Source organism: Dermacentor variabilis, chromosome 10 (genome assembly GCF_050947875.1).
Source record: "Dermacentor variabilis isolate Ectoservices chromosome 10, ASM5094787v1, whole genome shotgun sequence".
In the NCBI taxonomy this organism is placed as follows: Eukaryota; Metazoa; Arthropoda; class Arachnida; order Ixodida; family Ixodidae; genus Dermacentor; species Dermacentor variabilis.
In genome coordinates, this window is record NC_134577.1 from 94,637,189 (window position 1) to 94,656,528 (window position 19,340).

A 19,340-nucleotide genomic window follows, 5' to 3' on the forward strand; every position below is an offset into this window, starting at 1 on the left:
AATATTCTGATGATGCACATTGAGAAATCTCATCCGTCCATCAATGAAACCACTGGTGGGTTCCGTATGTTGTCTGCAGTCACTAGTTGAAATGAACATTCAAATAAAGACGCTAATACGTAGGTGGTGTATCGGCCTCCACTCCATGAGCCCCAAAGGCGCTAAAAAAGCTTTATAGCGTGTAACTAGCTGCGATAGGCGGCTCCAGTACACTGGGAACAGCTGCAGGGCAGTTGTAGCGGCCGGATTCTGGAGGCTACAGAGAATCACGCGCACTGACTCTACCAGGTGCTCCAACATTTTCTGAACGCTTTCTTTCGCATTATGTCCATAGCCTTGCTTACCCGTTGTGTGTCCGGCTCCATTTGCCCTATCATTCTTAGCTTCATGGCGCAGAGGAGCACTAGGGCTCGCAGTCATGGCCGTAGCTCTATAGGGCAGCAAAGGTAATTAATTGTCTCTGTCAGCCGGTGGAGGGGAATATTCGCCGCGTGCTTTCGCCCACCTTGAATTTGTTGTAGGTTTAATTACTGTCCTCGATGCCGGCACAATCAGAGGTGGTCGTGGCGCCTGCGCCTCACCATGCAATTCTTATGAAACGACTTTGTGGCACTTCTTTCGCGAGCGTTGGTCATTTGAACGGAAAGATCGAGCAGCCTGGTTACGTTAAGATTGGTCTCTTGCCATTTTTCTAAGAATACGAGCTTCTTGTTGCATCTTCCAGCATTCCTTCGAAGTCACTTCGTGAGGGCCAGTAGAGTTGGGAAGTTTAAATGAAGACGCATCACAGTCGGCTGCATTATGCTTTCCGCCACAACACGAGCGGGTGACTTCACTTATTAAAACAGCGTGCACTTGGCCTATCCGTATAAATTTCGAGCACTGAAGAGACCTTGGAACGAGTGGTCGTACACGGTGTTTCACGTAGCCCACTTTGACAGACGCTGGTAATGTCGAAGAAGCAAATATTAAATTGATGCATCGGGAATTCCCCTGGCGTGGAGCCTCAAGAACGCACACCGATGACCTCAAAGGACTCTTGAGGTCCGCGTACATGATTTCAAATTACACGTCGGAAATCACACCAGTTGTCTCCTTTCCCCAAGTAATAGAGGAGTGATCGCGGATTGCGCTTAAGCATGGAATGGTCTTTAAATTCGCCAGTATTGCTGAATATTTTGCATCTATCATTGCATGTCCTTGCGAGCATTCATCCTGATCATGTTCATTGGCCCAGGGGCCAAACTTTCAAAACATTCAGGTAAATATTGTCTGCTGAGGGAGTTCATACTGTCTGACGTCGGGAGCAGCAGGTAAGAAGCCATGAAAGATTTCTGCTCCTTCTGATCCGATGAATTCTTCTGAGTGGTCACACTGCGCATCTTCTTCATACGGCGGACCATGATTACGGTGTACTTGCTGTCGTTGTCCGTGACTTCCGGCGTTGAACTCTTCCAGGAATCGAGCTAGTCCGGGCATCCAAAGGCACGTCATCCAAAAGTGAGAGATGTAGCAGACGATTGACCTTGTTCAGGTGGTCGCGGGAGCGTCTTCTTGCTCATCCTTCTTGAAATGACTCACGAAAATGCCAAAATGTAAAAAAAAACAGTGTAGCAGCGAGAGGCACACAGCTACATTGAGTGCTCGACACTTTCTATATCTTTTCAGGGCTCAAGGAGACAGTATCCAAAAAATTGTGGCGAACCGGAATCTGGCCCCCATTCCAACAAAATTGCAAGAAATACTTGCGTTAAGGAGACCTTCAAAGGTCGCAGCAGAAGCTGCGACGGCTAACTGAAGAAGGGCAAGTATAAGGTTCATTTTTTAACCTTTAAATTAGGGATTTCTACGCGCACTGCAGGGCAAAGGCCTCTCCCATACTTCTTCAACGGCCCCGGTCATGTGCTAATTGTGGCCATGTTGCCCCCTACAAACTTCTCATCTGCCCACCTAACTTCCGGCCGCCCGCTGCTATGCGTCCGTTCTCTTGGAATCTAGTCCGTAACCCTTAATGACCATCGGTTATCTTCCCTCCTCATTACACGCCCTGCGCATGCCCATTTCTTTTTCTTGATTTCAACTAAGATACCGATAACTCTCATTTGTTCCCTCACCCAGTCTGCTCTCTTCTTATCTCTTAACGTTACACCCATCCTTCTCCATCGAATACAGTGTGACAAATCAGGCAATTTGGTATACGCCATCTTCCTTTCCTGTTTACAAATATTATCAATAGTAATCGTACACTATGCATCATACACCCCAAAAATTCGATGTAGATATACTTGCACGTATATGGACAAATGCTGTATTGTTCCTCAATATCTGCACTGTGCGTATTCTAATATTTCTGCGCTTTCTCGGGGCAAACTTGTCACGCCATTTCGAAGCTCTAAATTTTAGCTACAGGTGAGAGTGGAAAAAGATGCATTGTTGCGCCAAATGAAATTGTAGATTTCCTATAATTTCTCTACCTGCGAGCGATGTCAATAAGTGTTCTAAAAACCGCAATTCAGCTGCAAAGACCGGACAATTCCTGGTCAACAAAATAATAAGCATTCCTTGAGCCCTCAGACGACCTACTGGACCTAATTTTTAATGCATTTATATTGCTTCCGCGAATATTACAATCAATCATGGATATATTAAAAAACAATAATGTTTCCTCATGGCAAGGGTCAGAAATATGTGAAAAAGACTTGCATATTATATACAATTCACCCATGGATGTCACAATGATATTCAGGATGAGTGCGCGTATTTACCGTCCGCTCATAGAATTGCTATTCCAGTTACCATTTCCACAGTTGTGATCTTACGTGGCGGAGGGCCGTAAAATCTGTCACGCAAGAATAAACGGAAGATCTGAAGAGAAGCTGCACGATCTAAATCATGCTGAGCAGCTGCTCAGCTAGCAGCACGCCGCCCCCATAAAACGAAACAATATTTAAAATTATATCGCAAAGTGCATAAATTACTGCATGAAACTATCATCTCCATACAAGATGACCGTTTTACGCAAGCATTGTTCGCGCAGATGTTTGATTAATGAGCGACCAGAGCTCCAGGGCTGAAGACTGCAGTTGCTAGCATAAGCACATCGGCTATCGTGCTTCTTAGTTCAATGCACCTTTTGTTCAATTTCGCAGTTTTCATCTAAATCATGCTGAGCAGCTGCTCAGCTAGCAGCACGCCGCCCCCATAAAACGAAACAATTTTTAAAATTATATCACAAAGTGCATAAATTACTGCATGAAACTATCATCTCTATACAAGATGACCGTTTTACGCAAGCATTGTTCGCGCAGATGTTTGAGTAATGAGCGACCAGAGCTCCAGGGCTGAAGACTGCAGTTGCAGGCATAAGCACATCGGCTATCGTGCTTTTTAGTTCAATGCACCTTTTGTTCAATTTCGCATTTTTAATAGCCTCCTTCTCAAAAAGAAAGTACTTTTAAGAACACCTTTCCAATATCGTTCGTGCGCAATAACGCTGGATCCAGTTCCAATAGATTTGTTTCTTAGTTTCTTACGCCAAGTCTAAGGAAGGCATGGCTTGAAGTCAGCATGTTACTTTCTATTACCTTGTTATTTTCTTGCATGAGTTCACGAAAAAGATGCCCTTGTTTTACAGTTCAGTACCACCAGGACACGAAACAATGCCCGAGTGGCACACAGAATTCAGTTGTCGCCGAACATATATGAAGACGAGTAAAATGCACTCCACACACACACATTGGAGGTGACAGTAAACTAGCTTCCGAGAAAAACAATTAAGTGTACAATCCCCATCTTACAAAGGAAAAGTTATTTTCCGTAAACGACAATGATACCCAAGGAATAACCTTGTGGTAAAACACACACGCACGCACACACGAGTATTAATATGAGAGCTTGTGACAGGAATAGCAGGTTATTGAAATAAGGATGTGATGCTATAATACAGTCATTTTTAAATTATATGACGCGAAATTTATTTGACTAGGTGAAAATGAAAGAAAAATCTGTGAGATACGCTTTCAGAAACAGATGCGCGTGTATACCTTCGGCATTTGTGACATTACTTTCGCAATATTCTCGTTACTCTCGTTTTGTTATCTTCATCTTCTTATTCTAACACAGGAAAGGTACCGCTTTAGTCCTTGTCCATTCTCACTGAACTTCCATCGACGGTTAGACCTGCACATGCCTTTATTACAGGGATGATAGACAGTGGCTCCAGTGTTCCTGGCACAACCTCAAATTATATTGACTAAACCTGAGGAATTATGCACGTCAAACGTACATTTAGAATCTACGTACGTGAAGTGAAATTTTTTGAAGCGGTTAATTAAATTCTATATATACGCTCACTTCATTCCTACATTTCTGACGTAAAGTGGCCCGAGCGTATGTTAGACGTAATGTGGTCACTCTGGCATTCTCTTGTATTTCTTCATTTCATCACTTTTATTTTAAATGTACCTCCTACTTTATTGAGATCCCATAGGTCGCGCCAGTTTCCTAGCCCGACCTATGGGATCTCAATAAAGCTTTTCCATCCATCCATCCATCCATCCATCCATCAATCCATCCATACATCCATGGACCCATCCGTCCGTCCGTCCGTCCGTCCGTCCGCCCGTCCGTCCCGCTTCTAGGTTAATTCTTTGTTGTCAGATTGTGCAATAGCATACACGTCATCATCGTCAACAACTCACGGCGATTATGTGAAAGAGATAGCTAGTGCTGACACGCTAGAATTACACGTGGTATTGCGGCCTGTTGATTAGGAAAGCGGATATAAAGGTTAGAAAGGCTTGCTTTATTTATTGAATTGGGGTTTAGAGGACTTCTATTTGTTGCAATGGGAATATTTTGTTATCATTTGTTTTACCACTGAGTTATATCAAAGAAAACAAGACGAGCAGTTAGGACACCTATAGGGATTTAAAGATGCAGCATGCTAGTTATTACCCGAGACAGCAGCAGCATGGACAGCCAGCCAACAACCACGGTCAAAAAAAGTCCGGGAGGGTGTAAAATCCAACATTTCGTGAGTATTTCTGGCAGCTGCAGCTTTCTGACAACCCAAACTTTTCACAAACATAATTTTAGAGCTCATTTCTTAATAGCCCGTTCCTACTGTGAGCGTCCGTGGCGTTGGCGTAATCGAGCATACGAGCGCCGCGAAGAATGAAAGCGAACTCGGAGCGCAGCGGTAGATGAAAGAAACGCCATGGCAAAGAGAGGGGGAGGAAAGCGCAGGAGGAGCGTGCAGCGGAACCATAAGGCGGAAAACGGGGAAGAAGCGGAGGGGAGACGGCCTGCGCATGCACCGAGTTGCCGGTATCCACGGTACCCGCAGCCGCAAGTGCGATCTCATCTGCGCTTCCGAGGAGGTACCAGGTTGCCATGAATTTGGGGATGGCTATGGCCATCCGCGGCTTCTGCTCCTGAGGCTACTACGCGGTATCAGGCTGTGTCACGAGGATCACTGCTCCTGCAAGGGGTCATGGTGAGCGTCTACGAGTAAGGCTCGATGTGAAGCTCTCTTTGGTGTTGTCACTGCTGACGCTGGCGGCACGAGTTCCGCGCGACGAAGAGCCACTTTCGACGCTTGCGGAATGAAAGCAGGAGAAGAAACGCGTAGTGCCGCGCAAGGCGGGCTCTGCGCCGACGATGGGTGCGATGTGGCGCCACCGTAGCGCGCTTCGTCTGCATGAAAAGAAAGCGCTGCATGAATGGAGGTCTGTCTGCTGCGGCTACTGTGAATCGTGCCCACTGGTCTCCAACGCGCTGCTCTTCGTGATCTCCCGATTGGCGAGGCCGATGCGCCACACTCCGCTCCGTTTGGAACGTGCCGCAAGAGACACATTGTCCGCACCAGTCACTTTACCGCGAAATGAAAACGTGTATCGTAATCGTCGGTGTTTTTCATCTATTTTATTTGCTTGGTACGAAAAAAATACTTAGTCTGGGTACACATAAAAACTTCGTTTTCAGTGCACAAACACTCTAATTATAAATGCTACTATGTACCATTATGATTTTGTTAGTTGTGTTCCAATTAAAGATGCAAAGTACAACAATTGACAGACGCAGGAACTAATCTCAGTTCGGAGTTCTTATAAAACTTCAGTCCATTGTCAGTCGAAAACCGTTAAAACATTAGGCTAGTTTGTTCCCTTCGGAAAGCGTTGGAAGACAGAAATATGGGGAGCGAATATAGTACAGCGCTTGTGCCGTGTCTCTCAAGCCTTTATCCATGTTTCTTGCATTGTTTCCCCGGCCTTCCCATTGTGATTCCCTTTAGCAGCCGCTGGCGACGGCGACGCCAACCGACCTGCAACGGTTGCGCCAAAACACATATTCCCCGGCGGCCAGGACCAGATCTCTCAAGGCGCTTCGGGGACATCGGCCCCTCGTGTATCAGTGGGCGACGCATAAACTGCGCATGCATCGGTTCACGAGACGCCAGACGTCGCGGCTACCATGCAGACAACTTGCGACTGCGTGAGCCGCCGTCTCTCTGTTTCTGCAGTTGGGGAACTGGGCGTGGTGGAACATCCCCGGGGATGTAGGTGTTCTAGAGTAGGCAGTATTCTCCATGCCCGTTCCACTGCATGTCCACTGCATTTTTGTAGAGCCTAGTCAACGTTAATCATCATCATTGTCATCATCATCATCCTGGTTACGCCCACTGCAGGGCAAAGGCCTCTCCCATACTTCTCCAACTACCCTGGTCCTGTACTAAATGTGGCCGTGTTGTGCCTGCAAACTTCTTCATCTCATCCGCCCACCTAACTTTCTGCCACCACCTGCTACGCTTCCCTTCCCTTGGAATCCAGTCCATAACTCTTATGACCATCGGTTATCTTCCCTCCTCATTAGATGTCCTGCCCATGCCTATTTCTTTTTCTTGATTTCAACTAAGATGCCTTTTACCCGCGTTTGTTCCCTCACCCAATCTGCTCTTTTCTTATCCCTTAACGTTACACCCACCGTTCTTCTTTCCATAGCTCGTTGCGTCGTCCTCAATTTAAGTAGAAACCTTTCGTAAGCATCCAGGTTTCTGCCCCGTACGTGAGTACTGGCAAGACACAGCTGTTATAAACTTTTCTCTTAAGGGATAATGACAACCTACTGTTCATGATGTGAGAATGCCTGCCAAACGCACCCCAGCCCATTCTTATTCTTCTGATTATTTCAGTCTCATCATGCGCAGTCACTACCTGTCCTAAGTAAATGTATTCCCTTACCACTTCCTCACTACCTATCATCATACGTATCATTTGGACTTGGTGGCACCGACCAGACGACCATGCTTATTCCTGCTCTTTTCGTTGTGCAGATTGCGCTGTGGCCAAGCGGCCTCACCACCAGGCAGGCCACGCATATGCACGCAAACGGAACAATGCCAGTGGCTTCGGATGACACAGCACGGTACAACAAATCTGCGCAGACTCCGATCACGATCGACGCCCTTCAACTACGCAGCGACCACGTCACGGATGCGGTCACAACAACCTTATCAGGCACTCGGCAGCATATAAACCCGACCCATGACCCCATCCGCTACAGTGGACTTGGTGGCACCGACCAGACGACCATGCTTATTCCTGCTCTTTTCTTTGTGCAGATTGCGCTGCGGCCAAGCGGCCTCACCACCGGGCAGGCCACGCATATGCACGCAAACGGAACAATGCCAGTGGCTTCGGATGACACAGCACGGTACAACAAATCTGCGCAGACTCCGATCACGATCGACGCCCTTCAACTACGCAGCGACCACGTCACGGATGCGGTCACAGCAACCTTATCAGGCACTCGGCAGCATATAAACCCGACCCATGACCCCATCCGCTTCAGTGGACTTGGTGGCACCGACCAGACGACCATGCTTATTCCTGCTCTTTTCGTTGTGCAGGTCAGTAACTACTCTGTACCCTCTTTACGGGACAATGATGTAACGCTGACGGTGCTTCCAAGTCCACACTTCCTTGCTGTACTGATTGTTGAGTGCTATGATGTATTTAAGCTATTGCTACTAACATCGGGCGATGTTGAGCTTAACCCCGGTCCGACGTCAGACTCAGAATCGGATACTCGTCCTAATAACGACCTTCTGAAACAAATTCTGAAAGAACAATCTAAAACCAACGAAACGTTAAAAGAACTAGTAACTAACTTGAAAAAGGTTGAGCGAACAGTTGATAACATGGAAACTAGGCTTGCCGCAATTGAAAACGACATGGAACGACTGAAGTATTGCGAAGTGAAGTTGGCCGAATGTGAAAACAATTATGAAACCACGAAAAATCAAATCCAAGATCTGGCATTGAAATTAGACGATTTAGAAAATAGAAGTCGACGGAACAACTTGATTATTTACGGCGTAACGGAAAAACCTAACGAAGAAATAGCTTCACTCGAAAAGATAGTGAAAGAAAACATATTAAAAGAACCGCTAGGCATTGAAGTGAAAACCCTTGAAAGGACTCACAGGATAGGTACCCGCACAAGTAACCGAGACCGCCCGATCATCCTTAGATTGTTTGATTACGCCGAAAAAACCAAAATCTTATCTTGCTGCTACAAACTGAAAGGCACACCATTAGCTATTTCCGAAGATTTTTCTAAGAGAGTAAGGGAAATGCGCACGCACTTGTGGCATTCAGCGGTAAATGAAAGGGCAAACGGAGCAAAAGTTAGGCTAACATTCGACAAACTGAGAATCGATGAAAAAGTGTATACTTGGGACCCAGTGAAGAATATTAGGACTGAATTACCGCAGAAAGCAAGTGTCTCAAAACAGTCCCTTCCCACTTCGACTTCGCTGAAATCCTCCAAAAACAAGAAAGTTTCCAAATGACAGCCCAGTACCAAAACTCTACGAATCCTTTCCCTAAATGCCCGAAGTGTGGTAAATAAATTTGATCAATTAGAAAACCTAATCCTGTCTCATCAACCTCACATTTTAGTAATAACAGAAACGTGGCTTAACCCTGGTGTACGTGATTCTGAAGTTGTTCCTCCTTCGTACAAACTGTTCCGTAAGGACAGAGGATCAAGAGGCGGCGGTGTCGCGATAGCAATTAAAAATAATATAAAGTCCTTAGAACTTGATGGTATTCCGGACCATGAAAGTTTATGGTGCAAAATAACATATTGTAACAAAAACATAACTATAGGGGGAGTTTATCGGCCCCCAAATGCAGCTCCGGACTTCATCGATCAGATTCATGATTACCTCTCAAAACATGCTAATTCTAGATCAAAACTTATTATTGCCGGGGATTTTAACCTTCCCGGAATAGACTGGAACAACCGCTCGCATGACGGCCGTGATGTCTCAGGTTCAGAATCACTACTAGACTTGGCATTTACATTTTCACTGAGACAAATGGTAACTGATAAGACCCGTATCACTTCAACATCATCATCTTTACTTGACTTAGTTCTTATAAGGGATACATTAGAAGGATCTTCCGTGTCCATCGAGAATGGCATTTCAGACCACAAAGCTCTTATTCTAACCTGTCCCATCTCAACGACGCGAAAACACAAAAAACCACAACCTATATACTTTAAGGATTACACACGCGCAAATGATCCTGCTGTACTAGGTTTCCTAGAATTCCAGTTTAATTCATTCAATGAACTAACAAATGTACAAGAACTCTGGACACGTTTTAGAAATATTGTTAATTATTCCGAAAACACCTTCATTCCTAATAAAAAGAAACGCGTTAACCGAGAATACCCGTGGATAACACGTGAAATCATCCAACTAAAAAGAAAAATAAAACGTCGGCGGAAAAAGGGAATCACGTGCGCGTTAGACGATCTTATCGTTACATTCAAACAAAAAATATCGGAAGCAAAAGCCCGTTTCTTCAACACCACATTACCTTCGTTTATGGCGCATGACCCTCACAAATTCTGGCGATATTTGTCAGATAAACGAGAAAAAATAACGCAAATCAATATCTCGGATCATGTTATTCAGGACCCTGAACACATTGCTAAAGAGATGAATAACTTCTTTCAGACAGCTTTTACGAAACATGCTACAAATGCAGCTTTAACACCTTACGATGTCAAAATACCAATGGAAGAATTAACTGTAAGTGAAGAGGGTATACTGTCTCTGTTGCATAAACTCTATCTTAAAAAATCTACCGGCCCCGATCAAATTTCTAACTCATTCTTAAGTCGATACGCAAGTTGGACATCAAAGTATCTGTTTAAAATATTCACTCTTTCTCTTCAAACATCAGTGCTACCAGACGATTGGCGCAAGGCTGCAATAATTCCAATACATAAATCGGGCTCGAAATTAGATTTAAATAACTACCGCCCAGTGTCATTAACAAGCTCATGCTGCAAAATAATGGAACACGTAATATTTAAGGCCATAATAACTCACCTAGAAACAAACGAACTCCTATATAAACAACAGCATGGTTTCAGAACAAGCCTGTCAACCATAACCCAACTAGCAGAGTTAACTCATGAGATAGCTAACGTACTTAATAATGATGGCCAATTAGATGCAGTTTTTTTAGACTTCTCTAAAGCGTTTGACGTAGTTCCGCACCAGGATTTAATCACAAAATTATCGGCTTTCGGTATTAGTAATAAAATAATATCCTGGATCAACAGTTTTCTAACCAATCGTAAACAGAGCGTTTCAATCGATAATAATCTTTCACAACCACTCGATGTCTACTCCGGAGTACCTCAAGGATCAGTTCTGGCACCACTTTTGTTCTTGATGTACATAAACTACATCCAGTTTTGCGTTAAAAACTCAATTCAGATGCGCCTGTTTGCTGATGACTGTGTCGTGTACACAGTCGTACACAACCAAGAAGACCAAATAGAACTTCATAATTCACTTCAAACAATTTACTCTTGGTGCAACACTTGAGGCATGAAACTAAACACATCAAAAACACATTACATGTCTTTCACAAATAAGAAACTCCCGCTTAACTTTTCATATTCGATCGGAAGGTCAACAGTCAGCAAGAGCAACCAGGTAAAATACCTAGGCATTAAACTCACGCCTAACCTTAACTGGAACCTCATATTTCGACCATGTGTCAAAAAGCCATAGGCAAACTTACCTTTTTAAAAAGGAGACTACGTGCAGCACCACCACACCTCAAACTAAACGCGTACAAAACACTAATAAGACCATGCCTAGAATACGCTGATCTAATCTGGAGCCCTCATCAAAAATGCCTTATAAATAAAATAGAACGCATACAAAAATTAGCAATTAGGTTTGTATATTCGGACTACAAAAGGCAGTCCAGTGTCTCGGATCTGCTAGCAAGAGCTAACCTAAAACCCCTCTCGCAGAGAAGAGCAATTTCGCGACTAAAATTCATCTATCAATTATACCATGGTCATTTCCAAATAGCACGTTCTAATTACCTCCAAGATCCTCCAAAACGTTCAACCAGACTTAATCACTCCAAAACAATCTATCTTCCCCGAAGTCGCGTTAATGTTCACAAGCATTCCCATTTTCCGTCAGCCATTTCCCAGTGGAACAAGTTAACTAACGATATTGTGTGTTGCAATAACATCGACTCTTTTATTAACTGCATTCAGTGTATTGACTTGTCATCGTGATTTTTTTTTCATTGCGTCTCTGTACCACTCCTGCACGGGCCGTGAAGGGCCTGCAGTATATTCAAATAAAAAAATAAAAAAATAAGCTGCTGTTCTCTTACATTGCTTTAGTTTTCTACAAATTAATATTAGACCCACCCTTCGGCTTTGCCTCTCCAGGTCAGTGAGCATGCATTGCAGCTGGTCCCCTGAGTTACTAAGCAAGGCAATATCATCCGCGAATCGTAAGTTACTAAGATATTCTCCATTAACTCTTCCGTATCCCCCTGCCCCTGCCCCCTGCCTCGTATCCCCCTGCCTGACGCCTTTCTTTATTGGGGTTTTGTTGCTTTCTTTATGGAGGACTACGGTGGCTGTGGAGCCGCTATAGATATCTTTCAGTATTTTTGCATACGGCTCGTCTACACCCTGATTCCGCAATGCCTCCATGACTGCTCAGGTTTCGACTGAATCGAACGCTTCCTCGTAATCAGTGAAAGCTATATATAAGGGTTGTTTATATTCCGCACATTTCTATATCACCTGATTGATAGTGTGAGTATGATCTATTGTTGAGTAGCCTTTACGGTATCCTGCCTGTTTCTTTAGTCGAAAGAAGTATAAGGTGTTCCTTATTCTATTTACGATTGTAGGGAAATACTTTTTAGGCAACGGACAGTAAGCTGATCGGTCTATATGTTTTCAAGTCTTTCGCGTCCCCTTTCTTATGGATTAGGATTATGTTAGCGTTCTTCCAAGATTACGGGACGCTCGAAGTCATGGGGCATTGCGCATAGAACGTGGCCAGTTTCTCTAGAACAACCTACCCACCATCCTTCAACAAATCTGCTGTTACCTGATCCTCCCCAGCTGCCTTGCCCCTTTGCGTAGCCCCCAAGGCTTTCTTTACTTCTTCCGGCCTTAGTTGTGGGATTTTAATTTCCTCTAGACTATTCATTCTTCCATTATCGTCGTGGGTGCCACTGGTACTTTACAAATCTCTATAGAACTCCTGAGCCACTTGAACTATCTCATCGATATTAGTAACGATATTGCCGGCTGTGTCTCTTACCGCGTACATCTGATTCTTGCCTATTCCTAGTTCCTTCTTCACTGCTTTGAGGCTTGCTCCATTCCTCAGAGCATGTTGAATTCTATCCATATTATACTTCCTTATGTAACCTGTCTTACGCTTGTTGATTAACTTGGAAAGTTCTGCTAGTTTTATTCTAGCTGTAGGGTTAGAGGCTTTCATACATTGGCGTTCCTTGATCAGATCTTTCGTCTCCTGCGATAGCTTACTTGTCTCCTGTCTAACTGCGTTACCACCGACTTCTATTGCACACTCCCTAATGATGCCCACAAGATTGTCGCTCATTGCTTCAACACTAAGGTCCTCTTCCTGAGTTAAAGCCGAATACCTGTTCTGTAGCTTGATCTGGAATTCCTCTATTTTCCCTCTTACCGCTAACTTATTCATCGGCATTTATGTACCAGTTTCTTCCGTTCCCTCCTCAGGTCTAGGCTAATTCGAGTTCTTACCATCCTGTGGTCCCTGCAGCGCACCTTGCCGAGCACGTCCGCATCTTGTGTGATGCCAGGGTGAGCACAGAGGATGAAGTCTATTTCATTTCTAGTATCGCCGTTCTGGCTCCTCCACGTCCACTTTCAACTATCCCACTTGCGAAATAAGGTATTCATTATCCGCATATTATTCTGTTCCGGGAAATCCACTAATAACTCTGCCCTGCTATTCCTAGTGCCTATGCCATATTTTCCCACTGCCTTGTCTCCAGCCTGCTTCTTGCCTACATTGGCATTGAAGTCGCCCATCAGTATAGTGTATTTTTTTTACTCTACTCATCGCCGATTCCACGTCTTCATAGAAGCTTTCGACTTCCTGGTCATCATGACTGGATGTAGGGGCGTAGACCTGTACAACCTTCATTTTGTACCTCTTATTCAGTTTCACAACAAGACCTGCCACCATCTCGTAAATGCTATAGAATTCCTGTATGTTACCAGCTATATTCTTAATAATCAGCATTCCGACTTCTAGTTCTCGCCTCTCCGCTAAGCCCCGGTAGCACAGGACGTGCCCGCTGTATATGCTGTATATGCAACGTTAATCGCAACTATGGAAACCTCGGTGGTGGGCTATGCAAGGTGGACCAGGCGGATACGAGCATTTCAACGAACCGAGTCGACGCTACATCTCTTAGCTGCATCTCAAGATTAACGGCGTTGAGTTCTCTAGAGAGCGTGATGACGGGCCTGCAATGCTGTTTTGTGTCGTCAGCACTCGAGCAAAGATTTTGTAAAGCACGGGCGACTTGGACCCTTTGAAGCGGACCTAGGAAATATATGACGAGCGGCCTTGCGGGTGCTGCTACGTCATGTAGGACTGTCATTAGCTTTTTAACGTCAACCAGTAGCGACACCTTTTCAATGCAGGGTATGCTGAGGCCCCCGAGGCAACGCGGTAACCGAAGGTGTCCCCCAGGCAGCACAAAATAGATACATAAAGTTTTTATAGCATCTATCCGAGACGATAACAACGGTTTAAAGAAGACACCAGAAAGACAACTTCGTTATGGAAACGTCGTATATGCCTGGTAATGCCCGGCTTAATTACTTTTTTCAGACGATCTAGAAAAGCACTTAAAAGCGTATTCCAAAAGATGGTCTTGAAATAGGATTGGGAAAGAAACAAATAATCCCCTTCAATCCTCTTCATATACGATTTTATACGCTTTTCAGACGTTATCAGCCAAGATGGTGTAGCAGTTGTCACGAAACGTTTCAGATAATCTGAAGCTCGTTTTCGCAGGTTTCAAAGGAGTCGAAGCGGTGGTGTCTTGTGTTACAGAGTTCCTGGCGCACTGACAAGCACTGTTGCCTATAGAAGCCGACGCATCCTCTGCGAAGTCACATGAAAAGGAACATGTACGCGAAAATAAATACGAAATACCGCCTTTGGTATGGAGCAACGACATTCACAACAAAAACGGGAATGACATCCCGCTAAGAAATGGTGGCGTCTTGACAATCGGTCAGGCCAGGGCTTTTGTGCCAACAGCACATGAAATGAGAACATTCTGAAAGCAACAAATTATTGAAAAATAATACTTATGGAAGTTTTGATTAAATTGTACCAGACATACAAAGTAAATCCAATTAAAAAGTCATCGGAAATTACTAAAAACCCCAGAAACAATTCCCAATGAATTCGAGATCGGTCAACAAGACTAGAACATACATAAACGAAGTTCTTAAGTACAGATACAATGACGAACAGCAAGCACACGGATTGTGCTAAGGCTTCTTATTTTGCATAATAAATAGCGCATGCTATCACATGAACAGATGAGTTCTTTAGAAATAGATATCCCAGCAATTGCAAGAAGCAGAAGAAAATGCGAAATTACATCACTTAATAGCTGCCCCAAACAATCTTACGAATATTCTAGAAGCTTTTAAAGAACACAAAAAGGAAAAACGACAAATACCGTCAAAACTCAGTGCTTTGATAAAAACCAAACAATGAGAACATGTCAAAATTGAGCACAGAGCTAATATGATACATCAAATACAGTAATGGTGTGAGAAATAAGTAGACCATAAAACTAAAAAAACAATCAAGTGAAAATGGCGTAGAATACACAAACAAGGAAATTTGTTTAACAAGTGTACACCAGTGTAATGACGAGTACGATGAGACCTAGTAATGCTACATAACTAAAAATAGTCTTAGTACTATTAGGCGGAAAATAGAATACGCATGCAGCGTCTTCGATCCACATAATAAACACAATATTAATGCGGTGGAAATGATTTAGCGGAGAGCAGTTAGGTTTGTTTTTTCCAAGAACCGTATAATTGACTCACCAGATATGGAACTAAGCGGAAGGTGGAAATGGGAAAGTGCACCGTAACTGGTTTAGATTCTTTTTCATTAAATGGCAGGTAAACTTTCAGGTACTATTTCTCTCGCGACGTTTAACGTGCGTGTACTAGGCGTGCGTAGAAGACAATGCAAAGTTGTTCGTCTTCTTGGGGAAATTATTACTGACGTAGTGGTCGCTCAAGCAGCAAAAAATATAGTGATGTTCACACAGCGGAAATGGTTCAAGGTTAACTGCAAGAAAATTTCACTAGGTCATAATTGCGCATAAATGCTTAGCATTGGTGGTGTGCTTAGCCCACCACCAATGTTATCTCTGCAAAGCTTCAAGGCTGGTAATTGTCTAATTTCCAATTTTCTTATCAGTTGCACTTATATAGTTCGCCTGGCCATACGACGTGTGCACCTGGCGGTGAGCAGCAGCGATACACATGTTGCGGAAGTTGAAAACCGTACACGACTGCCGGTCTCTCAGCTGTGCCCAGGCGACCAGGCGTGTGGCTTGATCAAAATTTGCATATTGATGGATGTCTCCCTCGGCGTGCTTTCGCGTTACGCACGCGATTAGAGCTGTTGTAAGAATGCCGACGACTCCCGTTGCCGTCGGGTGCTCGAACGCGCGCTTGAGCACGAACGAGGGCTATGGACTACACAACATTGCGTAGATGGAGGCCGAACACATCTTTCCTGTCCCAGCTCTCAGAGCGCAAACGTGCACCACGTCGCAGCTAGCAAATGTGACTAGGATCAGCCAGCACGCACAAAGCGTGTAAATTGCACTTGACGAAGTTCCAAAAGCTACGCGCGCCACTTCACCCATTTACCAATTTACCAACTTTACCAATTTTACGCGCGCAGTCATTTACCCACGCAAGATCTAATTACCAAATGTTTTCTCTGGCTATTTATACCTACTAAAGCCGCGATGGCGCACCTAAAACAAATGTAAGTTGTATTAAGGGGCGATATTCTCGAGCGATCATTTCCGTCGGTGCGCCATGTTCGAGGCATTTTGTGCGTCCCTACATCGGTTGCGTCGAGGTAGACGAATGAAATGACACAGCGCCAGATACGCTTTCTGCAGGACTCCTGCATTTGCCACGAAGGAGAGCGCAACGCGGGGACCACGCTGTAGATGCGCCGTCAAGTCATGCAGGATTGCGAGGGCGCCAGAGAGAAATGGGCAAAGTTCAACGCGGCTGGTGTTCGGTCTTTCTTGCCATGAGTTTCGCTCACATTGAGCCCTCTACAGTGTGCTGCAGACAATGTACTGCAGACACGTCTACAGTGTACTTGAACACTCTTAAAGAAAAGGTCGTCAGATCCACTTACCAAATACTAACACGTAAGTTGTCACAGAAACACTGCCTTCTTAGCAAGTGCATGTTGTAAAATTGTAGTTTGTACTTTTCACTATCTGCTTCAGTTAGAAACACACGACTAAGTAGTGCCTCGGAAGTACATATACTAACGCAACTGAAACATAATTATCATACCATGGAGTCTAGTCGATTTATATATGCCGTTGGCATTGCCATATTCAGTCGGAGGTATTGTTAAAGCATAAGTAGCTAAAATATTACATTAAAGATCCTAAACGGTGTCGTTTTGCTGTCTATTAAGCAGAATGACTGGTATAGGCAAGGGTTTCCTAGGGGATTACGGCACAGTAACATCGCGTAACAAAGTACTAGATAACCCATTCAAGCAGCGTACGATAAGCAAAAACAAGCAGAACAGCGCTTGCCCTGTGTTCTTCCTTTCTCGTCCGTGTTTTTAGCGGTTTTATTCGAAAAAACTAATGTACAGAACAACGACAAACGTACTACCTGACACGTACTCGAAAGGAATCTTCATGAGTATTTTGGCCCTAGATTTAGGGAGCACAAGTTGCACCGGTGAGCAACTATGTATTTGGATAAACAATCAAAACTTTCTACCCTAACTTATGTAGCCTTTTATCTACATATATATGTACTTTGACGCTGCACATAACTGTTAGTCCAAGACGATAAGCAAAATTACAGGTTATATCAATTTTGCCAATATTGTCACAAGAGCAGCATAATAAACTACGGCCACACGAGGTAGTAGTGGCTAAGTAGATACTTAGTAGAAACTACTAACAATCCTTTCCTTCTACTGAATCCAGCACTTATTAGCTTTACTATCCTTTGGCCAATACAGCTCAAGTGAGAAGGCAGTAAAATACATATAATGTAGTAAACACGTCCATTTACTAGCTAGACTGCATACCCGTAAGGTAACCAAAGAATGTCCGCAAGTGAAACCGTAAGCATCACCATCATCATCTTCTCCTTCATCATCATCAGCCTGGTTACGGCCACTGCAGGGCAAAGGCCTCTCCCATACTTCTAATACACCGGCCATGTACTAATTGTGGCCATGCTGTCGCTGCAAACTTCTTAATCTCATCTGCCCACCTAACTTTCTGCCATCCCCTGCTACGCTTCCCTTCCCTTAGAATCTAGTTCGTAACCCTTAATGACCATCGGTTTCTTCCCTCCTCAATACATGTCCTGCCCATGCCCATTTTTTTATTGATTTCAACTAAGATGTCATTAACTCGCGTTTGTTCCCTAACCAAATCTGCTCTTTTCTTATCCCTTCACCTATCATTCTTCTTTCCATAGCTCATTGCGTCGTCCTCAATTTAGGTAGAACCATTTTTGTAAACCTCCAGGTTTCTGCCCCGTCCGTGAGTACCGTTAAGACACAGCTGGTGTACCCTTTTCTCTTGAGGGATAATGGCAACCTGCTGTTCATGATCTGAGAATCCCTGCCAAACACACCCCAGCCCATTCTTATTCTTCTGATTATTTCAGTCTCATGATCCGGATCTGCGCTCGCTAAATGTCCTAAGTACATGTATTCCCTTACCACTTCCAGAGCCTCGCTACATATCGTAAACTGCTGTTCTCTTCCGAGGCTGTTAAACAGTACTGTAGTTTTCTGCAGATTAATTTTTAGACCCACTCTTCTGCTTTGCCTCTACAGGTCAGTGAGCATGCATTCCAATTGGTCCCCTGAGTTACTAAGCAAGGCAATATCATCAACGAATCGCAAGTTACTAAGGTATTCTCCATTAACGTTTATACCCAACTCTTCCCAAACCAGGTGTCTGAATACCTCCTGTAAGCACGTTGTGAGTAGCATTGGAGAGATCATCTCTCCCTGCCTGAGGCCTTTCTTTATTGGGATTTCGTTGCTTTCTTTATGGAGGACTACGGTGGCTGTGGATACGCTACAGATATTTTTCAGTATTTTTACATACGGCTCGTCTACACCCTGATTCCGTAATGCGTCCATGACTGGTGAGGTTTCGATTGAATCGAACGCTTTCTCGTAATCAATGAAAGCTATATATAAGGATTTTTTATATTCCGCACATTTCGACATCACCTGATTGATAACGTAAGTATGGTCTATTGTTGAGTAGTCTTTACGGAATCCTGCCTGTTGCTTTAGTAGAAAGAAGTCTAAGGTGTTCCTGATTCTATTTGTGATTGTAGGCAAATACTTTTTTGGCAATGTACAGTAAGCTGACCGGTCTATAACTTTTCAAGTCTTTGGCGTCCCCTTTCTTATAGATTAGGATTACGTTAGTGTTCTTCCAATATTACGGTACGGTCGAAATCATGAGGCATTGCGCATAGAGGGTGGCCAGCTTTTCTAGAACAATATAACCACCATTGTTCAAGAAATCTGCTGTTACCTTATCCTCCCCTGCTGCCTTTCCCCTTAGCATAGCCCCCAAGCCTTTCTTTACTTCTTCCGGCCTTACTTGTGGGATTTCAGTTTCCTCTAG